At 41.3% G+C, this 17,778-nt stretch overlaps 1 long non-coding RNA gene across 1 annotated transcript; it reads left to right on the plus strand.

The window, feature by feature from the left end:
* Positions 1 to 270: 270 nt before the first annotated feature.
* Positions 271 to 9,573, plus strand: LOC138752471 (uncharacterized). Its single transcript, XR_011350672.1, has 3 exons — positions 271 to 484; positions 3,688 to 3,719; positions 9,529 to 9,573. It is a non-coding gene; the product is annotated as an uncharacterized lncRNA (long non-coding RNA).
* The last annotated feature ends 8,205 nt before the right edge of the window (positions 9,574 to 17,778 follow it).

The raw sequence follows: 17,778 nt of genomic DNA on the forward strand, positions 1-17,778 counted from the left end.
TTATAAAGGTTAATTCCATCTCCAATGAAACACAACTCAATGAGTGTCACAGTTCCCACTCATGCTCCGTACCTTCAGCTTGTCTCTGGGATTTTCATCAGCTCCTACATCACAATGGGAAAAAAAACCACTACAATTGTGACCCCTCATTAAATCCCTTCTAACCCAACCTTACCACACTAATTCTCGGATCATTTTTCTGGGAAATGACAGGGTGAAAACTGAAAATAGATACTAAAACCGTGTATTTCTGTCTTTACGGTTAGAGGTGTTTTTTTTTTGGGAATGTAGCGACATAAAAAAAAACCACTCGGAGGCTAAGTAGGCTCTTAACTGTGATGCGTTAGAACAAATTTGTAGTGAAGTCCAGATGAGTCCTTGAACTGTTTATTCATGAACAAAAAAGGACTCAATGGAATATAATGGGCCCAGTTTACTTAATCTTCCTCGAAGAATATTCCCTGCTCTCACAGGAATCAATCCGGTAAATTTTCATTGCAATCCTTTTATCAAAATATGTCCTTGGGTAAGGTTGAGAGACCTGCTGCTGCTGATAATGTTCCAGGTGGAGTCTCTGCTCTTACACTCAAAATATCTCCCAGTAAAAGCCAGCCTATCATCGATCTTCCTCATTGCTTATTTCACCTGATATCAACTTGCAGTGATTTCTGTCCACAATTATTCAGGTTTCTCTGATAATCAACATCTTTTATCCTCTTACCATTTAAAAATATTCTATTCCATTATTTTCTCTGCCCAAGTATGATCTCACACTTTTCAACATTGTACTCCACCTTTTATATCCTTGCCCTTTCACTTAACCTGTCCATATCCCCCTGTCTTTATCCTCCTTATACCTTGCACTGCAAACAGAGCTTTGTATTGTCACCAACTTGTGAATATTACACTTGATCTCCTCAACTGCATCATGTAGTGAATAGCTGTGGGGCAGCAATCCTCAGTTTAGACCAAATAATAAAAAGCACCCTTAATAACTTCTAATAAACTAAAGTGTGTACCATTGGGACAATATTCTATTATCCTTCTGCTGCTAAGCAGCATTAGCAGAGGGCTAACACATTTAGAGGCATGTAAGCCAGATATTAATTTCTACTCTGGACAGGTTTTCAGAACAGCACAAATGACCTTTGTCATAGACATCGCTAGAGAAAGAAATAATTGATTTTTTTTTCAATTGTTTGTGTCTGGAGAAGAAATGTTCCTTTAAACCTGCTGTGCTGGCAATATGATACAATTTTGCACATGATAATTTGGCTGAAAATGCATCTGTTTGACTGTCAGAATACAAATGTGAATCAGATCTATTTTTTTAATACCGTTGCATTTTGGATGTGGGCCCCACTGGGAAGTCCTGGATTTACTGACAATCGTGGTGACCTAACCTTTCCTTATACTATTGCCATCCTTGTGGTGACTGGGCTCCAAACAGCTCCCAGCTAAAAGCACCATCTGCATGGTCTCATGCTTCACATTGCCATTGATGTAACTACAAACAAAACTGATACACGGGATAAGCAATGTGGTTTCTATTTGGTAGATTCAGTGAGTAATGGGATTTAGAGACGAATATACAGAAAGAATCAAGAGAAAATAGAGAGTTTTCAAAGAGTTTCATGCAAAAAGAAGATTTAACACTTTCCTTAATGATCAGTGCAGCATTGATGCCTGTGGAGTTTACATGGAGCATACGGAGTTTCCAAATCTTAGATCGGAATAAATACAAGTTGGTTATCAATTTTAGTAACTAATCTGTTGCATGAAACACAGTAAGTCAGTGTGCAGCAATTAGAAGGCAAATTAAAGTATGCCTTTTATTGATAAGGGGATTAATGATGCAGAGGTTTGCTGCAGCTGTACGTGCTTTTGGTGGACCACATCTGGAGAGTTGTGGTCTCCTTCCTTACTTGTGCTGGAAGCAGTTCCAAAAATGATCACCAGGTTGATTCCTGGGGTAGAGATCTTCTCTTATTGAGGAAAGATTGAGCACAGTGTGCCTTATTGGACTTCAGAGAAGACAAGAAATGTTCAAGAACCCAGGGGCAGGTTGGTGGGGGAGATCCCACACTCATGGGAATTCCAGAGAGAGCAATTTGGGTTCTATTTTGTAGATTCCACAAGTATGAGATTTAGAGACAAATCCTGTCCTTGTAATTGAAAGAATTAAAGGAAGAAAATAAGCAGCTTGCTTGGGATATAATCAAAGAAGAAATAATGCAATTTGCTTGTGATCAGTACCATGCAGGAACAAATGTATGATACACAGAAAGTGTTCTGTTCTAAATTTTACAATGCATTGAATACAAGTCAGTCATTATTGATGATAAACTACCTATTATATGAAGCATTTAAGATGGAGATAGGAAGGAATTTCTTCTCTTTTAAATTCTCTTAGAGTTGTGGAGGGCAGAATCATTCATTATATCCAAAGCCATTTCAGGTAGATTTGTTTGGTCAATGGGGAGGTTCAGGAACAGGCGAGTGCTGGCTGAAATCATGATAAAATCAACAATTATTTTAGTCACTGGGAATCAGAGTTATGGGCCTTATTCCTGCATCCCCATTCACCAAGATCATTGGTGATTGTATCATGACTTCAGCCATGCTCTTCTCACTCCAACTTTGGATGCAGATGGCTGAATGAGCCGATTCTCTGTCCTGAGGAAAGGGATGGCAAGGTAAGGCAAGTCCTCAACAGTGACTGGTGCTCAGTTGGCATTTCATGACAGCCTCTGTCAGAACTCAAGGGTGAGGATGTCTCGGCTCCAGTCAAAGTTTCTTGGGATTCAGTAACACTTATTAAATAACACTGGTCTTCAGAAACATTCAAAAACTGTTATATGCAAATGAAATGATCAAAATGATAGACAATTATTGGAAAAATATTTAGATACAGTAAAACCCCTGGTATCTGGAATTCAAACATCTGGCAGCCTCAAGCAATCTTCAAAAAAATAAATAAGAATAAAATAATAGGTAAAAAATACATTAAGTGTAAAATTGTAAAAGTAAATGTTGTCTGATGGAACGCATAAACCTTTGGTGAAGATGGGAGCAAATATTCACCAGTAGAGTGCCTTGGTTGTGCTATGTTCAGATCTGCTGTTTAAATAAAGTTGTGTGTAACAGCAATGGCGTGGTCCAGGATGAAGAGCTGGTTGATGCCGCTCACCGTTGGGCTGACTCTCTTAAAATGTCTCCTTAACCCTGCTTAGTAAATGATGCCCCAGTCAGAGGCTCTATCTGTAAACTTGGGGGAGGGGGTTAATTATCTATAATGTTATTGTTTGTCTTTCGGGCAGCTCCATGGAGGGGGAGGAACCTAAAAATGCAGCGATGGTTAAATGTTATAAAGAATGTGAATGAAAATAAAGTAAAATGCTTTAAGGTTTATATATTTATGCACCTGAAGTTTGTTCAGTGCAAGTACAATGTAGTATTTTTGTCTTTAAATTGTCACTTGTTACATATTGTAAGAGTAAGTCTCAAGCATCGGAAAATTCACTTATCCACCATCTACCATTCCCCTAATGTGTCAGAAACCAGGGGTTTTACTGTAAATAATAATAATTGGAGCTACATTAAGTGAGTCATACAGCACAGAATCCATGCCAACTGTGATGTCAATCTACCCTAACCCTATGTTCCCATTCCTATCTTGTTACTCAGGACTAAGAAAAAGAATCAGGACAAAAGTACTGGTAAGGAATTTATCAATAACTTTCTTTTTCCCAAGTGAGGAACTGGCATTCAGATGAAATGTATGCCCAATCTTGGCAGCCAGTTCGGATCCCTTCACTCAGCTGTTACAACAGGCCCATGGAAATCTGGGACCATCAGACAACCCACCAAGGTTCAACCCAATATATTGCTCTAAGTGCCTATCATGCTGCCAAAAAATCAGCTGTGCATATTTTAGAGAGACACGAAAGTCTGCAGATGCTGCGATTGTAATGAAAACGCAGAAATGCTGGAGGATCTCAGCAGGTTGCTCAGCATCCACACAACTGTTTTGGGCCTGAGCCCTTCTTCAAGGTAAGTTCAGGCCCAAAACGTCGGTTATATATCTTTACCTCCTATGGATGCTGCAAGACCTGCTGAGTTCCTCCAGCATTTCCCTCTTTTCTTAGAATCTGGCATGGAAGAGGCGCTTGGATGAGCTTTTCAGTTAACCCCATTCTTTCCCCTCAGTCTCTTTCAATGTTTCTCTCAAGTGCTTGACCAGTTCTCATTTGAACCTCCTGTTGAACGTGCTTCCATCAACTTGCCACACGAGAGAAATACTTCCTCGAAGGGCCTCTGGCTACTTAGCTAGATGTTCTCAGTCATTCATACAGGTGCCTAAATGCCACTTAGCAGTTGAGTGGAGCCAGACAAGACCACCCATAAAATGGAGGAACAACACTTCAACATTGCATCCTCCAAGCAGATTGCATTAACATTGAGTTCTCCAGTTTTCATTAAAACCCTCCCCCCACCCCATCTTCTTTCCCTGTCTCCTTCCCTCTAGTTCTCTCTTCTATTTTCCTTCTGTCTCCTTTCACAGAGCCAAAATCAATTCTCACCTTTCCTCATCAAATTCAATTAACATCTTTCATCTGCTGGTCTGGATTCCTCCCCCTCCCATTATTCCTTCTTTCTTCCCCCCCTCCCCCCAGTCTTTAATTCAGACACCTGTCTACTTTTTGCTTATACCTTGAAGAAGGGCTCAGGCCTGAAACATCAGTACCTCCTTTGGATGCTGTGAGACCAGCTGGGTCTCTCTAGCATTTCTGTGTATTTTTGCTACATATCTTGTTTTGCCCTATTACAGCAATTCCCTCATTCCACCCACTTGCTCTCTGCCACGTCTTCCGGTACCCTTGTTTAACTGGTTTTGCCTCTTTTGTTCTGACAAAACATGTTCAACCTAAAATTTTACCCATTTCTCTTTCCACAGATGCTGCTTATTTTCTACCTGTATTCTCAAATTGTTTCAATGACTGATTCTACAGCCAAAGGACTATGCTTCTTTGCTCTCCCAAAACCCATGCCTCAATTAAATACTTAATTCTCTGCTTAACTCATTTCCACTCTGAGAGCCCTTAAAAAGACAAAGTAAAATTACATTTTCTTTACTATTACATGACAATAAAGGAATCTTGATCAAAGGCATTGTACAATTAGATGTAAATGCATAAACTGCAGATGTTGGAACTTCAAGCAAACATGAGAAGCTGGAGATACTCAGCGAGGCAGACAGTCTCAAGAAAAGGTCCCAATGTGAAAAATTGACTCTCTCTTTCTCTACATGGATGCTGTCTGACTTGCTGACGTCCAACTCCTGTTTGTACAATTAACAGGCATATATTTTGTCTGTATTTTAACAATTTGAACTCAAGATAAGGGTTAGTTGGTGAGGGAAAGGTGAGCTAGCGTGCATGGGACTTTCATCCATAACCCAATGAGTTTATCTTTGATAGGCACCCATAATCTTCAATAAAAATACTTGAAAATCAATAAAACTGCAGATGCTGGAAATATGAAATAAAATCAGAAAAATGCTGGAAACACCCAAGGCAGCAGCTGTGGAAAGGGGGGCAGAGTTAGTTATTCAAATTAAAGGATCTTTGCGAGAGGGTCTTCAATGAAGGGTCTTTGACTTGAAACGTTAACCCTGAATTTCCACAAATATCATCTGACCTGCCAAATGTTTCCCCCACTTTGATTTTACGTGACTGGAGAAACATGCTTGTTAATGGTTGATCTGCACAGAGGCTTTGCTTGGAGCAAGGTAGTAGGCTGCTGGTGGATGACGCAATGGGGTTTCCCCAGCACGGTGCTGAAAGTGACTGATATCCCATGGTGATAACAAGCAGGGGCTCACTCACAGTACACTGAGCCTCAGTAATATTTTTCAAGCTGGGGCACAGATGTACTCCATGAATGTACATTAGAATATTTACCAACCAAACAACGAGCTGGTCTTGATTTACTTTTGCGTTAGATGAGTTTCCTTCACAGGATAACAATTGATACAAAGCATGATACATGCGTAACATATTAATTGCACTTTACCTTCAGTGTCTGTGCTGAGACTCTCAAGTGCCCTGGTTATGGTGCACTTTGCAGCATGGTTAGCGTCGAAGTTAGCGCAACACCATTACAGTGCTAGCAACCCAGGTTCGAATTTGATACTGTCTGTAGTTTCTCCACTAAGCTGTCTGGGTATCCTGTGGGTGCTCCTTTAAAACAGATGGGGTTGTAGGTTAATTGGGCAGCATGGGCTCATGAGCTGGAGTGGCCTGTCACTGTGCTGTATGTCTAAATTAAAATTAATCTGTGCATGCTTTCCCTTGCTCCTATCTTGGAAGTTGGAGGAAAATACCAGATATTACTGCGTGGATTATACTGTGCAATGAAGATTTTGCTTCCTGAGCACTTTTGGGTGTATTTCATTGATTTTGGGCTGCTGATCAAGAAAATCACCTATCACCTATACAAGTAGATTGCCCACAAAGAAAACTGTGTTGGTCAGTCCAACCATGCCTGGGCATGGACTCAGTGTAGGTGCTATGCAAAACTTGTCTTAGGCCTGGCAATGCTTAGTCAGAATAGATGCAGATGGGCTATAAAAGCAGCTCACATGTACAGATGCTGTGGATTACATTGATGCACCTGCTCTTCAGGCAATAGAAGAGTGAGTGTACTTAACAATAGCATTTATTGTCTTCAAGAAGATTCAAATCAGCAGAAATGTTTTGTCAGCGTCGCCACAGCTGTGATACATTCTGTTACATTTGTGGCTAAATTCAATAAAAGTTCATTTAATGTTTCTCCAACTCCTTTGCAATACACCACTTCTCACAATGAATGTCCATAAAGAGTCTAATACTGTATACATTCATGTAATAGTTAAGATTTTTGGTCCAATTTTTCAGGTCAAATTTGGGGAGGCTCGACTTTTACATGGGTCATACTTTTGGCTGCCAAAGTACCTGGATCAGTCAAAGTGTTACGATAGCTGCCACTATGTGGTAAGTCCATGTTTGGGTTGTTGGGAGCTCGAATGAGCAGGCAGCTTGGTCATAGGAGAGAGTCTGTGGCTGGGGAATCAGGAACTCTGGTGGTCAGGCAACTGGGGCAAGGGTCCACAGTTGGGACATCAAGAGCTCAGATGGGTGGGCAGTTGAAGTGTTGGGAGATCTGGTGGGTGGGTGGGTGTGAGCATCCATGGTTAGGGAATCAGATGCTCCGGTGGGCGGGTGGTTGGGGAGGGGGCAAGGATCCACGGTCAGGGCATTAGGAGCTCTGATGGATAGGGAGTCGGATGTCAGGAGCTTGGATTGGGGTGAGGGTCTGCATTCGGAGCATTGGGTGCTCTAGTAGGTGGGTGGTTGGGGCATTGGGAGCACAGAGGGGCATGCAGTCAGGGCACTGGGAGCTTGGATGGGTGGCCAGTCGGAGTATTGGGAGCTCGGTAGGCAAGTGATCGTGGTGAGGCTCTGAGGTCGGAGCATCAGGAGCACAGATGGGCAGGTGGCCAAGGCATTAGGAGCTCAGATGGGCATGTGGTCAGGGTGTGGTGAGCACTGGTGGGCTGGGGTTCAGGGTGGTGGGAGCTCTGTAAGGCACATAGTCGGGATGAGGGTCCATGGTCAGGGCATCGGGAGCTCCAGTGGATGGGCAGTTGGTGTCAAAAATAGGGGGGGGGGTCAACTTTTACAAGGGATCGAGTATTAAACAATACATAAATTATTTGCCTCTGACTGTATTCTGGGTGCAAATAAAAAAAAGTGGGGTTGGTAGATTGGGGTAGATTACTACTTAAATTGCATCAATAACTGGCCTATCCTTGTTGCCAAACCAAGCATGTGTGCCTTTAAATATTTAATAAGAAAAAAAACCTTCATGTGCATAGCAATTAGGAGTAGACTTGACATTTTTTGGACTGATCTCCAAACGAGATTCATTCTTGTTTTTCACCATTATTTTTCTTTCTTGTCTTTCGATAATTGTTTAATTCATTGGACTGCTCATTGATAAAGAGTTAAGTTAAATCTCAAGAAATGTTATTGTACTTAAGAGCCAACACTCTCCAGGATGAGTTAGTGAAATGTAATGATTTAGGGAGCCAGACGAGTTCCTGATACAGGAGGATATTTTCAATTACAATAGGTTTGATGTGGGGTGGCCATGATTAGGATTTATAGCTTATGCAATATTGTAGAGTTTTATTTGATTGCCTTTGGAACAGGGAGAAGAATTTCCCAGACCTTTAACCAAATTAGATATTGGATTCAGTTTATTTTCTTGGGTCTATCTGCATTGTCAGAGAGATTGCTTGATTGGAAGATTCATGTCCACCATATCTGCGTGAACTTGATAGATGATCTACCTGACTTTGTCATAACTCTTGTACTACCTATCCGTCTTTGAGACTTGGGTTAGCTAATATTTGTGAAACACAAACATCTGCAGGTGCAGTGATTGCAGTAAAAACACAGAGATGCTGAGGCACCCAGCCGGTTTTGTAATGTCCATTATGTTAAGCTTATTCTTTCAAGAAGAACAACTTTACGTGGGTTTAACACTTAACCAGCTTTATCTTCCTTGAGCTGCTTCAACTGACTTCTAACGACAATGCCCGCGACTCCCATCGTATACCACTTCCTGTTTCCACCCAACCATGCACATTGCACGCTGGGAAATGTAGTTCTTATTTACGCACATAATAACGCATCTTTCCCCTTTAAAAAAACAAAAACACAAACACAAACTATATCTACATAACAAAATTATCTACGTTCCACGGCCAGTCTCTTTCCACTCAGTAGCTTTCAGTCTCTGAGGTGGTTTAATAGTCTTTTTCGGTCTGCTATGTGTTTCCACCGGTGTACTGCTTGCATTTGCTGTGTTAGACTTAAGCTCCTTTTCCTCTGGCATCTTAGTTCATTGGCTGTGGAGTGTCCGGGATAGGAAGCCCTTTGTGCTTTTCCACTGAACATCACTGGGGATTGGAGTGTTCTTCAACTGGAAATGCATGACTTTCTGCTATCCCTTTTCCATTGGTTTTATCAGCATCCCAGCATCATCAAACACCAGGGATATGAGTAGGGGTAGAGGTGGTTAATCCCCAGCATGAAATGACATCATTTGATATCAGCATTTGGACAATGTTCCTTTTCCACTGGACCCCGTTGGTGCCAGTGGAAAAGCGGCTTTAGTGACTTTCTGTGGACTCTGAACCATATATTCCTCTTCTCTCTGTGCTGGTACCTTTTGTGTACTGACAGGTGAGGGGTCACTACCATGGTTTGGAGCTTGTGGTCATAGTCCATGCGGTTCCTTCTCAGAGGTGTCCCCTCCCTCTGTCTGGATCTGGTACAAATGTGGATCTATTTCCTCTTGCACATATCTTTGCATGGACCATGTGCCAGAATTGCACTTGAACTCCAGGCTTCAGGATTGGTTGGCTTTTAGCAATCTTATCATAATACTGATTTTGTTTTATTTTCTATTCCACTTTAGCCTGTTCGACCTTGAGGTATCAACAGATTTTCATGCATTGAAAGGTTGGTATGTATGCATCGACCCATCAGCATTTGGGCAGGAAAAAGGCCATTCTGTATTGGCACACTTCTGAGAATCATTAGACTTCTGTGGAAATCCTCTCATCCATTATGTGCTTTCTTCATGAGGCTCTTCTCCACCTTCACAGAACTATCTGCTAGGCCATTAGACTTTGGGTGATGTGGGCATGAAGTTATATGTCAAATCCCCCAAGTATTGACAATGGTCTCAAATTCACTGCTTGAAAATTGTGGACCATTGTCTGATACTACTTCACAAGGAACTTTTTATGAAAGTGAAAACTGCCTTGCTAGATATTGACTACAGTGTTATTACCTCTGGATAATTGGAAAAATAGTCTGTTCCCATTACAGTTAAACTTTAAAGTACAGCCTGTCTGGTACAGGGCAGGTTGGCGTCATGGGGAGGCATTTGCGGGCCATGCTCTCTCAAATGAGTTATTGTTCCCTCTCCCCCACCTGAACACGAATGACAGTTTGTGCCACCTCTGTGGTTACCCTAATGCTCCCGATTAGATTTGTTCTGATGCCAACTCTGGTACAGGGTATGGGGTAAGCAGTTCTGCTTACTGCTTTTGTCTCTAGGTAAGGCATATTTCACATGTAGCAGTGATCTGGCTTATGTCTTGGTTCATTCTTGGCCAGAGTCAAACCCCTCTGTTTCCCCACTTATGTTTCTACCCTTCTGTTTCTACTCCTCTGTTTCCTCCTCTCTTTATATACCCCTTTGTTTCCACACCTCTGTCTCCAATCCTCTGTTACCCCACCTCTGTTTCTAACCTTCTGTTTCTACCCTTCTCTTTCAACCCCTCTGTTTCTACCCCTCTGTTTCTACCCCTCTGTTTCCAACCCTCCATTTCCACCACTCTATTTCCACCCCTCTGTTTCCACTGCCCTGTTTCCCCACCTCTGTTTCCCCTGCACTGTATCTACCCCTCTGTTTCCACCCTTCTGTTTCCCCACCTCTGTTGTCCCTCCTACCCCTCTGTTTGGCCAGTACATCAGCTCTCGAGCTCTACATTTGGATTTTTCCTCACCAAGATGTACTTCATGTATTTTCTGAAGTATTTCCTTGTGTAACAACACAGGAATCACAAACCTATTTCCTTTGAAGACTATATCTTTCACAACTGACAATTCATCTCTGCATGCCCAATAATCCCAAATACCCATTGGACAGTTATTCTGGCCATCCTTTCAGTATTGTATCTTTGAGCTCTTTCATTGTGTCATTTGTCTCTGTTGCTTTCCTGATCTGCTCTGTTCTATCCCAGGATACTGGAAGTGAGGTGATAATCATGTCAACATAGTCCTCTGCATTAACCTCTTGGTTGCTCTTTTTTTTCTTGTCAACTGCTCGAGGCAGTGCATCAGTTGCAAGCATGTATTTTCCTGATGTGTAGATCATTTCACATCATATTTCTGCAGCCTTATCAACATGCGCTACAGTCTCATGGGACAATCATTCAGTGGTTTGGACATAATTGAGACCAATGGTTTATGGTCTGTCTCCACTTCAAGAGCTTGTCCATAAATATATTGATGGAACCTTTCACATGCATAAGTGCTGGGAAGAAGCTCCTTCTCTATCTGTGCATAGTTGGCTTCTGCACTTGTTAAAGCCCTTGATGCATAGGCCATAGGTTGCCATGTGTCCTCGTGTTACTGCAGTAGTACTGCTCCAAAGCCATGTTGGGGTGCATCAACCATGTGAACCATGTGAACCATGTCGGGGTTCACCTACCTGGATCATAAAATTTTAGTACAGGCTCTTTTATAAGGACTTTTTTGAGAGCCTGGAAGGTCTCTTCTTGCTCGTGCGACCATATCCACTCATTTTATGCTCAAGGAGTGATCTAAGTGGTGTTGACACAGTCGACAGACGAGGGATGAAACTTAGCCACCATGGTAAGTCACCATCCCCAAGAGACATCTCACTTCCTCTTTATTTCAGAGCCTCACAAAATTCTCAATGTCTTTCTTGGATCAGGCTTCAATCCTGTTCAAATATGACGTCTCGTGTACACCAAACTCACATTTCAAATTGACATTCCATGTCATGTCAAACACTTACTTTAGTTGTGTATCATGTTCATTCTTGGTGGACGTCATCCATTGTGGTCTCAACTCCAGATATACTTTCAAAGATCATGTGGATTGTTTTATGGTAGATTTCAAGTGTGGATTATTGAAAATGCATAGTCTCAAACTTGCCTCATTGAGCTCCTTAGCTTGTGGTCTCTGCTGCCCTACACATATTCACAACCTTTTCCAGAGTCAAATCATTTTTCTTGCAACAGTCTTCCTCTGAGTCCATTATGTGGGATTTTGCAATCTATTCTGTCTTTAATGAGTGAATTTTTCAAATCTCCAAATTCACAGAACTTACTCAGTGTGTGAAGGTCGGCTAAGTATTGGTCAAAGCTCATACCTTGTTTCTGCTTACAGGAAAAAATCTTGAATCTCTTAAATGTGATGTTTTTACTTGGAAAAACAAAATATTCCTCAAAATCTGTCACTAGAGTATCCAACGTGAAATCTGTTTCATCAATTTGAAAACTGTTATACATGTCCAAGCCACCTTCACCCATCATGTGCAAAAACATAAATGCCTTCCATTTTCCATCGGTCTCTCTTATTCTACCAGCTTCTAACTAAATGGTGAATCACTGTTTGAAGCATTTCCAGTTATCAGCTTAATTGCCGGTAAACTGCATTGGTGTGGGAGGACGTAACTTATCCATGCTTACAAACGATTGTCTTTTCTTACTCACACAGACACTTCTGACACCACATTATCCTTGTTCTTTCAAGAACGCCTTTATGTGGGTTCAACATTTAACTGATTTTATTTTCCTTGAGCTGCTTCAACCAACTTCTATCAACAATGCCCATGACTCCCATTGTATACTATTTCCAGTTTCCACCACCATGCACATTGCATGCTGGGAAATGTAGTTTCTAGTTACACACATAATAACACACATTAGAGTTAAATATATATAACTGATATTTCTGGCCTGAGCCCCTCTTCAAGATATGAGTGAGGCCCTTGAGGAAGGGCTCAGACCAGAAACGTCAGTAATATATCTTTTCCTCCTATGGATGCTATGAGATCAGCTGAATCCTTCCAGCATCTCTGTGTCTTAACTAATAGGTTTTTCAGCTAGATTTAATCTTCAATTCCTTACAGTATCTGCATAGTGTAAAATATATTACATAAATCCCCTGAATATATCCACCCTCCAGATTTCGGAAGACTAAATTCAAATATGCATTGATCTCCTCAGACTATGTTTTCTGTTCTAGATGAGGCCTACTTTGGCAGCTTTCTTTCAGAGCCCCTTTCCTCTATCTTTTTGACCACCTTCTGCCTAAAATTCTTTATTACCCCAAGATTCCATTTCCCTCATTATTTCCTCGTCCTTGCATCATATCAAGGAAATTTCCTCCATCCATCCTTTCTCAGGCTCCATCACCATTTCTCCAACACTAACCCACCCCTTTATCCTCTTGCCATTGTGCCTGTCATTAATGTTATTCATTTAGTCACTGTGTTCCAGTCTCCTTGGACTCATGCTGCCACTTCACTGTATTTGCAAAGGCTACTTTAAGGCTTTTGATCATATTTTCCTCAATGCTGCCATTTCATTCTGTCCCCATCCACCTAGAGGAACACCAGTAAGTATCAGATTTCAGATTTATATACATACATTACATTACATACAACCCTGAGATTCTTTTTCCTGCGGGCCAGGCAGAATTACTACTTACTGGCAGTGCAAAAAAAACTATACACAGCATAGATATGTAAACAGATAAAAGCATATGAACTAACAGAGAGAAAAAAAACCAAATAAAATGCAAAACTACATCTTTAAATGAATCCCTGATTGTGTTTGTTGTTGAGGAGTCTGGTGGTGGAGGGGGATCATCTGTTCCTGAACCTGGTGGTATGAGTTTTGTGGCACTGATACCTCTTTCCTGAACAGAGAACAGAGCGTGTGCTGGGTTATATGGATCCTTGATGATTGCTGTTGCTCTCCGATGTAGATGTTCTCGATGGTGGTGAGGGTTTTACCTGTCATGTCCTGGGCTGTGCCCACTACCTTTTGCAAGGCTTTATGCTCAGGGATATTGGTGACCCCATCCCAGACTGTGTGATGCAGCTGGTCACAACACATCCGTAAAAATTTTCCAGGGTTCCCAATATCACGTTTACCTCCACAAGTATCTTCACAATCTGTAATCTATTTAATTATCTTTGTGAAGTTTGTGGCAAATTACTTTCCCATGCCAAGTTAGAGGTCTATATGGAATTCCTGGTCTGAGATCACAACTGGAACAGATGAGGAAGGCACTTTAGCAAAATCATTCTGATGTCCAGCACTCCAATTGTTTCACAGACTGCTTTGTTGCTCATGAAACTCTGAGGTCCCAGCCGCCAGTCCCATTCTGACCTCTTCGCCTCCTGCTCATGACCAACAGTACTCAGCATGAGCTCATTTAGCAGTGCCCAATCACCTGACCAAATTCATTACAGCTTTCTAGAGTCAACATTTTCAGATGATGAGCATTTCCAGCATTTTCTGTCCAGATTTTCAGCATTCTTTCTACATTCCTGTGCTAATTCCATGTAATTCTTTTGCATTACACCTGCACCAAGTTTCTGTTGTTCCCATTTCAATCAGAGGCACACCTTTTGATCTCTCCTTGCTGGATTTCCCTCCCCACTCTCTCTGCATCAAATCCCTTTGCAGTTCTGATATTTTTCTCTCTCCACAGATGCTGGTGGACTTGCTCGGTGTTTCAAACATTATTTGTTTTGTTTTGATTTCTATTTCATAACATCCAGGGTTTTTGCTAGAATGATGCTAGGTTTACACCCAGACTTTAAAAAAATTATTTTTCTTACATATTTGACAAGACCAATCCAGTCAGACATATCTTTCAGCAGTGGAATGAGGATTTTCCAGTATTCAGTCACACAAATAATCAAATCCAATTACACCTCAAACATTCAGAGCTGTTCCGCTGAATTAACAGCAATTGCGGCTATAATTAACCAGATTATTTTGCAACTCAAAGAGTTCGCAAAGTACTTTTTTTTAGAAAAAGACCAAGGATCAAGATGTCCCAAACCAGAACATACTGCACCCATTATTTAGATGTTCACTATAGGGAATCCAGATGTTTTGGAGTGAGTAAAGAGTAGGAATTACTTTCAGCTTCAGTTGACATCTGTAAAACATTCAAGGATTACTCTAATGGTTTGGAGCATTGTCTAATCTGGTGAGTTCAGCTCTCTCCCAACCATTAATAATTCTATAAAAATATGTTGAAAGTCTTCCATCTGCATTTCTCCTCTTTTGTGTTTTTTATTACACTTCATGTTTGCAATGATTTTCCTCCTACTTTATTTCCACATTGTTTTTATGTTCTGTGATTTAAGTGACCAGACTCAAATTAACCTCGGAGTCCTCCCTCTATACATTGACCAAGGCAGGTGGTGTCTTTTGTTCTGTTCCAGTCCATATCCCTAGCACTGCACCCAAGACTGCAGCTCAGTCCACGGCCAATCCTTCCGTCAAACTCTAACACTGACTCCTCTCCATTTCTGCTATCTTTTAAAAGCACATTTAGAAAAGGATCAGATTTATTGTTATGAACGTCATGAAATTCATTGTTTTGTGGCAGCATCATAGTGGAAACATTTCAAAGTAAATAAAAATAGTGCAAGAAAAGGTCAAAGTAAGGCAGTGTCTGTGGTTCATTGATCATTCAGGAATCTGATGGCAGAGGGGAAGAAACTGTCCTTGTGCCGCTGAGTGCTCGTCTTTAGGCTCCTGTACCTTATTCCCGATGGTTGCAGAGTGAAGAGGCATGGCCTGGGTGGTGGGGGTCTTTGAGGACAGAGGCTGCTTTCTTCAGACACTGCCTCTTGTAAATGTCCTCAGTGGAATGAAGGCTGGTGTCCATGATGTTGCAGGCCATTTTTGCTTGTCCTGAGCATTGGCATATCTGTACCAAACTGTGATGCAACCAGCCAGAAAGATCCCCACGGTACACCTGTAGAAATTTTTGAGAGTCTTTGGTGACATACCAAACTTCCTCAAACTCTTCACAAAATATAGCCTTCTTTGCTGACGAGCCTTTTTCATGATTGCATCGACAAGGAGGCTCCAGGACAGATGTTGACACCCAGGAATTTGAAGTTCTTGACCCTCTCCACTGCTGAACCTTGATGAGGGTTGGTTATGACGCTGGTTCTCAGCAACAGTAAGAACCAAGGACACCACTTGTGCAGGAGAGCTCAAACCTTGGATGCTGCAAGATCCTCCAACAGTATGTACAGACATTCTATCAGGGTGGCAACAAAAGAATGGGATTCCATTCTAAGGGTTCATTTGGGCAAGCTTCATCAATTAAAATGTTAATCACTCTAAGTAATGTGGGAAAATAATTTTTGGAAACTCATCACTTCTGTGAACTTCCCCTGAAACAAAGCCCCAGGGCTCAAGACCTGAGGCTAAAATTTCTGAAAGCGCATTTCAAAATGTCTAGATCAGTGGTTTGCAAACCTTTTCTTTCCACTCACATCCCACTTTAAGTAATCCCTATGCCATAGGTGCTCTGCGATTAGCAAGGGATGGCTTAAGGTGATATGTGGGTGGAAAGAAAAAGTTTGAAAACCACTGGCCTAGATGATGGTTCCTCTTTAAATAAAGCAGCTTCCATAGATCTTTGCTAGGCCAACATGTGAAGCTCAGTGTGCAAAGTTCATTCACTTTCACACCTGTTTGAAACTCCAATCAATCTCACTTTTCATCCGGGTGACTCTTCCCATGCTCCATGCTCTCATCTCTCATATATGACCCACATCTGTACATCCCCACTGCTCTCATTTGCAGGTTTGGTCCCCAGGAATCTTGTGCATTCCTTGCTTCCCTACCCTGGGTGCTGAACTGCAAGCCAGTTTCTCCCTATATTCACACATTCAAACTTGGCAAACATTTCACATTTTACCAAAATGTATTCACCAGGAGATAAAGAAACTCCTAGTGATCCAAATGTGTGTTTATTTGATGACAATTAAAATTTCCTCCCTAAAGGAACAGCATCAAATCAAAATAATGCACTGAGCATTACTGAGAACAAAACGTCTCTCCTCAAACTTCGTTTCTCATTCACCATGAACAGAAGCAAGGATTTCCGTCCACATATTATGTTCCTACATATTATTGAGAAAGCATAACTGCACCCAGGTCACAATTATTTTACATTATATTAAATATGTCCATGTAAATGTCCAAGTGCATTGTGCAGTGGATGTTTTGAGCAAAAACCAATGACTCTCCAAATAAATATTAATACTAAAGCAGAAGGCTATTTTCATTGTTAAGGATGGAAAGGTGGCACGGTTACCGGATCGCTATTACAGCGCCAGTGACCCAGGAACGAATCTGGCACTGTCTGAAAGGAGATTGCATGTTATCCCCATGTATGTGCAGGTTTGTCCTGGGTGTTCAGGCTTCCTCCTACTCTCCAATACATACGTATGGGGTTGTAAGCTAATTGGGTACAATTGGGTGGCATGGGTTTAAACGGCCAGAATTGGATTTTGTAGTAAATAAAATGTAAAAGTTAAAGCTGCAAATATTTGCAGTATAAGTGCAAAGTGTATGAAGCAACTTTCAGAGAATATTAGGAAATTACTTGGCCTTCGGGTCCGCATTACTACAAAGACAAGGTTCTATCAGGAAGTCAAGAAAAACTCAGATTTCTACTTGCATTTAGCAAATTCCCAAAGCACTTGACAATCAATGAAATACTTCCCTGAAGTGTAGGTATTGGTTTGGTGCACAATGAGGTCCACTTTGTGCAGCAAACTAATAATAAGCAGATGATCTGTTTTAGTGATGCTTTTAGAAACATGTATGTCAGGGCTTCCTGCCCTTAAATTAGTCGTATCAATTTTTTTCCATTGTCAACTTGAGTGTGATGTCTCATTCAAAAGATAGCATCTCCATTAGTGTGGCACTCCATCAATATAAAGGTCAGATTAGCTTTTTATAGTTAAAAGTCTTGAACCTCTCTAGGCTTTACGTCTGGGGCTTCAGTGGTCCTCACCAAGTAAGACCACGATTCAATGAATAAGAAGTCCATCTCATCATCTTGCAAACATGTA

The sequence above is a fragment of the Narcine bancroftii genome, chromosome 2 (genome assembly GCF_036971445.1).
Source record: "Narcine bancroftii isolate sNarBan1 chromosome 2, sNarBan1.hap1, whole genome shotgun sequence".
Lineage (NCBI taxonomy): Eukaryota > Metazoa > Chordata > Chondrichthyes > Torpediniformes > Narcinidae > Narcine > Narcine bancroftii.